This window comes from Pavona decussata, unplaced genomic scaffold (genome assembly GCF_977016875.1).
Source record: "Pavona decussata unplaced genomic scaffold, jaPavDecu1.1 SCAFFOLD_38, whole genome shotgun sequence".
In the NCBI taxonomy this organism is placed as follows: domain Eukaryota; kingdom Metazoa; phylum Cnidaria; class Anthozoa; order Scleractinia; family Agariciidae; genus Pavona; species Pavona decussata.
In genome coordinates, this window is record NW_028145460.1 from 654,702 (window position 1) to 663,024 (window position 8,323).

Here is an 8,323-nt window from a genome sequence, read left to right on the forward strand (position 1 = left end):
ACACGTGACCCAAAGCAAAGTAAAAACAAAGAGGAAATCACGTGATCAGGGTTCGTCCCCCAAATCACAACAGTCGTGTATTCAGTATTGACCGGTCTTGAGATCGTTTTCAGCTCTTTGTTGTGTTGCTTCTTGTGTTTGCACGTGAAAGCAAGGGTCCAACTTGTAAATAACAAGAGAAGTGTAATATTAAATTGGCCTCTGGCGTATGATAATCGAAAAAATATATGTTTACTTGGTATGAGGAAATTGTCACCTTAAGTCTGTATTTATTTTTTTATTATTCTGATTATTTTCCATTTTTACTTTTTACATATTTACATGTTTTGTTTTTGTTTTTGTTTTGGTTTTTTTGGTTTGTTTTTTTTAGAGTACCTTATACTATTTATGGGATGAACTATGCTGGTCGAAGGCGATGTTTAGAGCTACATAACAAAACTGATTGAAATGAAATTTAAATTAAAACGCAGTAAAAATATCAACAAGATGGTTTCTTTTTTAAGTTGATGACACGGCTTTTTGAGGCGCGTAGGCGTAATGTCTAATTTGACTGTATATTCAAATTGTCAGTTTCGAAAATATTGCTGTATCAGTATAGAGAAGCGTAAATTTCGCGGAAGAACATTTTTGCGGATTTTGGACTTCCTCAAATATCGCAGAAACGTTTTTTTGAATCCGAAAAGGTTGCTGTATCAGTATCAGAGAAGCGTAAATTTCGCGGAAGAACATTTTTGCGCATTTTGGACTTCCTCAAATATCGCAGAAACGTTTTTTTTTTAATCCGCCAAAATTTACGTTATCAGAACTTCATAACCGAAATAACTCCGTGATATTATAGTAGTCTCGTTTTCTCCATTTACTGCGTTTTCCCCCTAAATTACGGTCTTACTCTATGATAAGGAAGAAAATTATTCCCTAGCGGGATATTGTTTTGTCTGTCCACCAAAATCACCGACGTCATGGCAAGGCCGCATACTACTTCCTGTCACGTCAGCCCCTAATTATAACCGATTATATTCTGAAGGTCATTGAACTGATAGCGCCTTCAGCAGTAGCGGAAAGTGAAAAGCTTCCAAGCGTGTTCTACCTCGCAAAGCTTCCCGGTCTGAGATCGTCATCTGGAAATTTTCAGATTTGACTATTCTCCTTTTTTTTTTTTTTTTTCCAAACTAAACATTTCGATCAATACGTGTTAGCCTCAATCTTAATTTAACATTGGAAATTAAATTCACCATCTAATTTCCTCACGATCCTCGGCTGGTAATTAACACCACCCGTGTCAAAGACGGAAGTTTTTGAACCTTTCAGGCGCGAACTGTTCAGTGGGAGCTGGCGGGCTTGAAGTGGTAAGCTATCCTTATCACGAAAAATAATTAAAGCAGTGGTCATTTGAGACGTTACATCGTCAGGGGGGGGGGGGGGTGGTGTACTCAACGCGGACGCTAGAGTCAAGGAAGTGCATGAACCTTTGCCAGTTTTTTCAGAGTCTGAATCAGTCATACCGATTTCAGTGCCATTGAAAACGTATTCCGTACGTGGCTTGACAAAGGAATATATTTTCTGCATGTTTTTGTTGGTTTGTTATTAACTTGTTTGTTGTTCTTGTTTGTTTGTTTGTTTGTTTGTTTTGCCTCACAACAATTCGCCAAATCATATACAGCTCACCAAATAAAAAAGTAAGAAATCACGTATGGAAACTTTTTAACCTTTTTTTTTTTCTTAATTCTTCTAGTATCCTGGACCCAGCTGTTCAAAGAGTGGATAACTCTATCCAGTGGATAGAACGTACTTACCCCAATACATTTTAGCAGCTGTATAGCAACTTATCCACCCGGGACAAAGTTATCCGCTCTATGAACAACCAACACCTGGGAATGCATGCACAATGAGTGTGAGCTGCAAACCTAAAGCTAGCCACGACAACGAAAGTGACGTCACCCTTGGAGATTCAAGCCTCGCCTGCACTTTTCCTTTAAAGACAAGAAAACGTCGGTTACGATAAGGTTAAGGGTTAGGGAGAAGTTAAGGATTCAAGGCTAAAGCTTGGTTTATACGTACGACGCAAGCATATCCATAAGCACAAGCATAAGCACAAGCATAAGCAGACGTGCGATAAACATAAGCATAAGGTGACATACGCAAGCGCAGAAGCATAAAAATGAGGCAGAATCGCGCGGCTGGACTGCCTTTTGGAGCGAGATTTGACTCCAACATGGCGGACTAGAATGTATGCTGACAACTTGTCACTGTTTTTCAGTTTCCTTTCCTTGTGCTTGTACTTATGCTTGCTTCGTCCCGGTTTAAACGTACGACGCAACGACGCAAGCACAAGCACAAGAGAATGGAAATCGCTTCATTCTCTTGTGCTTGTGCTTGTGCTTGCGTCGTTGCGTCGTACGTGTAGACCGGGACGACGCAAGCATAAGCACAGGCGCAAGCACAAGGCGCTAATGCTAGCGTTGAGTTGGGGTTAGAGTTAGGTCTAGAATTAGTGTTAGGCTAGGGTTGTGGATGGGGCTAAGATAACATTAAGGGTTAGGGAAAAGTTCAGGATTAGGGTTAGGCTTAGAAATAGGGTCAGGGTTAGGGTTATTATAGGGTTAGTGTTGGGGATATTCTCCAAGCTACAGAAGCTGAAGTATTTGTTTGAATGGTAACATTAAATTATTTCGTACTGTAGAAACCATTTATTAAGCTCAGCATAATTTAGTTTCTTACGACACATAAATACAGGATATTTTATCTCTGCTGCTTGGGCAACTGTTTCTACTAACCTATCTAGATCGGTCATTTTGGTCTTTTGGGGTGGCGGGGGGGCGGGGGGTAGGAAGGTGCAGATTCAGTCTTCCCTCAGTCCTTGACTTCGCGACCATTTATTGTAAACTATGACAACGACACCTATAGTATAAATACTACGTCCAAAGATGCTTCTGCAACAAGTAATTGTGGCATCATCATGCGGGGTAATAACGTCATAATTTCAAACTAGAGGCCATCTTGGATTTCTGGATTTTCCCAAAACTTCAGGAAAGCGCCCACATTTAACCACTTAATAAAAACTAACATGGCACATCTTTCATTAGCAGGGCTGCCAAGATACCACATCTTTTGCCAGTTTGTGTATGCTTTTAGTTTGGGATTGTGGTTAGGGTTACGATAAGATTAAGGATTAGGGAAATGTTCAGGATTAGGGTTAGGTTAGAGTTGGGGTTAGGCTGAGCTATGTCCAGCGAAATTTATCGACTTCTAAATAATCGAGACGAAGTACTTCGCTGCACTCATGGGTGAAATTAGTTTTTAATATCACCCAAGCCATACTAGCCATATTACGTAAATTCTGTTGACTTTTCAGTGGATGCAGACCATTTGCTAAGTTGAAACCATGGGTAAAAATAGTTAGCAATAACATTCAAGCCATACTAGCCATGTCCGGTGAAATCCATGCTCTTTTCACTGAATCCAGACAAATTATAAGGTTGACTGACCCATGGGTAAAATTAGTAAGCAATATCTCCCAAGCCATATCAGCCATGTTTTATAGTTAGCAATAATACCCAAGCTAGATTATAGGCATTTCCTGTAACTTCTAAAAACGTGTCGCTGGATCCAGACAAATTACTTTGGTAAACCCACTGGTTTAACAGTTAGCAATATTGGGACCTGCACTCAGACTGTTCCATCCGCATTACTCTTCAAAGCAGTGAGCTTCTGTTTCGGCGGCATGGTAGATTACCAAATCAACCAACACCGTCGATGAAATAGTGAGAGTCTATTTATTCCACCTCCAGTTGCTGTTAGGGGCTTTGAAAATGACCAAATTTAGAAATACTACAGATAACCTCCACCCTCTCAAACACCCAACATGGCGACTTTCTCTAAACCACAAATCATTGCAAGTGAGTCGGGTTGACGGAGAAACATCGGGAAACGACCGATTTTGTAGGAAAGAAAAGTTCGGCTTTTTTTTTTCTTTCTTTCTGTTTTTGGATACGGAGATTTCTTTACCAAAACATTTGGGAATAGCGGCGCCAGTGCCAAAGACGCAAATCTTCTTACGTTGTAATTTTTTAGGAAGGGTTGACGTAGAACATCGAGATAAACTCAGCTACAAATGAGCATCGCCTGGCTAGCTCAGTCGGTAGAGCATGAGACTCTTAATCTCAGGGTCGTGGGTTCGAGCCCCACGTTGGGCGTATTTCAACTTTTTGTTAAATGATCCTTAGTATAACAACAGACAAAGAACATTTTTATGCAGTATCTTTATCTCGAGTACATGTATTTGCGACGTTTGTTGACTCTGTTCAAAAAGTACATGGCGTGGTGGAGTTGCTGCGATCTTCACTTCTGTAAATATAGAGAACATCACGATGCTTTTCTAAATAATTAATTCACGCTGGGTATTTTTTAGTCATGTGCGGCCAAAAAGTTTCTCCTCGTTAGGGTTTTGTGGTAGCAACCTCAAACTTTGCAACCAGATAAAACAGTGTTTGCTCTACAACTTGGCCGATTCGGATTCTTGAATTTCATTTATCTAACGGGAAAATGACGTCATCAATTTGGCTGGAATTTTTTTTGGAGCTATAATTACGACACAATTGTTCCTTACATAACAAACAACATGAAAAGAGAATAACAAATCTGAAAATTTTTTGGAATGACTCATTGGAGTCAAGAGTTCTGGGAAGTTAAGCGTTCAATTTAAGGCTATTTTTAGTAACAAAATGGCGGAAAATTCAAACTACAGAAGCCCAAAACTTTTGATTCAGTTTAGATATATTTTAAATCTTTTTTTCAGTTTTGTAATCCTTAAGGTATGTGCATTTAAAAAAATGTGACTGACGATGTCGAAGCTCTAAAAACAAATTTCGCGCCAAAAAAATTTCATTTTACCGTTAAAAAAAATAAAATTCAAAAATCCACATCGGCCAAGTTGTAGAGAAACCGTTGTTTTGTCCGGCTGCAAAAATTGAGATTTGTACAATAAAACCTTAAGGAGAAGAAACTTTGACTAAAAAAATCCCCAGCGTGAACATGCTGGAAATGTGCAGCCCATGGGCTGCCTTAGGTGTCTTCATTTGTAAATGTCTACAGGAATCGCCAAGAGCGTGGTGGTCCTTTAAAAATTTATTTTAAAAAAGTTGGTTTGTTTTTTTTTTGTACTCAACATGAGTAGGCAAGTTCTTGTTGATGATTTAAATGTGATGTTTTTGTTTGTGTGAAGAGTTACAAGTTTTCCTTAGTCATCATGCAAAAACAATATAAAAATTAAATGAGAATGATGTATCATTCAGTAATAACACAGGCAAACTCTGAAAAAGAAATTTCGAGTGCCTCCCTCAGGAGTCGAACCTAAGACCTTCCGATTACTAGTTCAGATATAAAAATTACAAAACCAAGAAGGGAAACAACACAAAAATAGAAAGGTAAAACATGCTGATGTGCACTTCGCTGAAAAGAGAGAAATGTATTAACTTGAAGATATCGGGGAAGAATGGCAACCTCGTACTGAAACGGAGAAATCAGTACAAAGAACTTCTGTCAAGAAAAAGCTGAAATAGCACTGGGGAAAAAAAAAAGCCTGTAAGCAAGCTCGCTCATTTGTGTATTATAAGCAAAAGCTACGAGTTTCTACTGTTGCGCAAATGTTACATGCGTGCGGACCATAAATTAACTGGCTTTACGTAAAGAAATAAAATGGAAAGAAATGTGTGAAAGGCTTACGTAAATGTAAAACGTTAAGCGTTGATCGATTCAGTTTTATACGAGCCTGAGCAACAAAATCTAACCCTAACTAACCCTCAGCCTAGCAAACCCTAACCCTAACCCCCTAACCCTAATAACCCTCACCCTAGCAAACCCTAACCCTAACTAACCCTAGCTAACCCTAGCCCTAACCCTAATTCTAACTAACGCTAACTCTAACCCTAACCTCAGTTAAACCCTAATCCTAAACGAGAACCTGATGGCGACTGAAAAGGAACTGTAAATCCGTCTTGCATTTCCTGGCCACCTCCCAGTGAGTGAGTTACTTTGCCTTTCGGCACTAAAACCGTTCACCGAATGATGCGCATTAGAATCAGAGAAGACTAACTTCTTCTGTTTTTGTTATGCCAAATATAACTGAGGCACGGGTTCCTCTTATCAACAGTGGTTAGCAGCTGGAAAGCCTTGCATTCACGATGTATTTTTTCGTTTATTACGCATTGGAATAAGGAGCCTTTTCCGGGCATTGTAAATAAAAGCGGTTGGCCGTGGCTTAATACAAAAAGAATCTATCTCAGTGGACGAGACAATGGTGATGCCTTGGGGATCACGATCGCGTTCGCGGCCTGGACTACTAAGACCAGCACAACACGTGTAATAATGCTAATAAGCCGAGAAAACATGTTAAACATTGCGGTGTTAATGCCATATCTTGGGATTTTCTGTAAGTGATCAGGACGTGAGTAGCACTGCTTTTCTTTGAAAAAGGCAATAAAAGAGTACCATTTGATAATGGTGAATGGTTTGAAGAATGTATAACTCCTGGTGTTATCAAATGTCAGGACGTGCTATCAGTCTTTAAAAAGCCCTGAAAAAGCCTGACTAGCGCATTTGTAATTTTTATTATTATCTAGGACAGCCTGATTCCTGATTCCACGAAAAACACTGTTGATCCCGATCCCACGGGTTGTGATTCCAGATCCTGGGGATGTTATCCCTGATCAAACCCCTATGCAGGCCTTTGATCCCTGATCCCATAAACAGTACCTCGCTACGACCCTGCAATATCACCCAAGCCATGCTAGCGATGTCCTGTAACTTTCATGGAATTTCCCTGGATCCAGACAAATTAGTTAAGAATATCACCCCAGCCATAATAACCATGTCCAGTGAAAGTGCTAGACTTTTTACAACATCCATACGAATAACTGGGATGAACCCATCGGTAAAATTAGTAAGGAATATAGCCCAAGCCATCTAAGCTATGACCAGTGAGTTCCATGGACGTTTTGCTAGATCCAGAAGAAATACCTAGCTTAAACCATAAGAAAATTAGGTAGCAATATCACCCAAGCCATACTAGCGATTGCCCGTGACTTGCATGGCCTTTTTACTGGATCAAGACGAAGTAATAGGTTAAACCCATCGGCAAACTTGGTAACAAATATAGCCCACGTCAAATAAGCTACGGCCGGTGAGATCCATGAACTTTTTGCTAAATCCAAGCGAAGCACTAATCGTAAGAGTGAACCTATCAGTGAAATTAGTCAGTAATATCACCCAATCCATAAAAGCTTAGAAAGGTGAGTTCCGTAAACTTTTTGCTGGATCCAGACGAAATACCTAGGTTAGCTCATGGGTGAAATTAGTTAGCAATAACACCGTCCCAAGCCTCTCTAGCAATGTCCTCTAACTTCTGTTGACTTCTCGCAGGATCCAGACAAATTACTTTGGTAAACGTAAAACCAACGGTTGAAATTAGTTAGAAATATTACCCAAGCCATGTTAATGGTGTCCCGTAACTTTCTTGGACTTTTCTATGTATCCAGACAAATGACTATTCAATTCAATTCAATTCAATTTTATTCACATTTAGTTATTCGAACGAAATACAATATATTTTATAGCAAGAAAAAATTAAACATGTAGAGCAATTCATTTAAGTAATTTTACCTTCTAGGGAAGAAGTGCAAAGTGGCCAAAGGAGCAAGGCTTTCGTGCTGGCCACTACCTCTGTGCAGTTACAAATAAAATGGGGGGAAGTAGAATTTATAACACTGGTTGTAGAGCTCTGCTAGGTAAATTAGGCTTGAGAGAGGAAATTTCATCTGTAAGGAAAAAAGTGTTCACAGCAAATACATAAGTATATAGTATACGTTAAATTATATATATTATTAATGTTTGGTTATCTAGTAGAAAAAGTTTGTATTTCTTCTTAAAAACATTGTAAGGCAGACACTTAACTGCCATTGGAATTGTTTCCCAGGTTTGTGATACCACTTCTCTAAGCCATGCTAAACCATAATTAGTTCTCGAAAATGTTCTGTACAGGTTTTGACTAGTGGTAAATCTTGTATTATATTTATGGATATCAGAAGCTAGGGAAACAAGATCATGGAGTGCAGGGGGTGTTTCTTTTTTATTGTATTGTAATTTATGCACAAGGGAACCACTTTTCAACTTAAAAATGTTCTCTAGCTTAAAGATTTCTAATAGAGTAAAGTATGGTGTTGTGATTTCTCTTTTGTCTGCGAAGAAGATGCAGCGAAGGTAGTTATTATGGCTTATTTTTATCTTTTTTAATTTTGTTTGGCATGCAGTACCCCAGCTCATTAACCCG

The 8,323-nt window shown here is 39.1% G+C and overlaps 1 non-coding gene across 1 annotated transcript; it reads left to right on the forward strand.

The window, feature by feature from the left end:
- The first annotated feature begins 4,120 nt into the window (after positions 1-4,120).
- Positions 4,121-4,193, forward strand: Trnak-cuu (transfer RNA lysine (anticodon CUU)). The gene has a single exon. It is a non-coding gene; the product is annotated as a tRNA-Lys (tRNA).
- Positions 4,194-8,323: the final 4,130 nt, after the last annotated feature.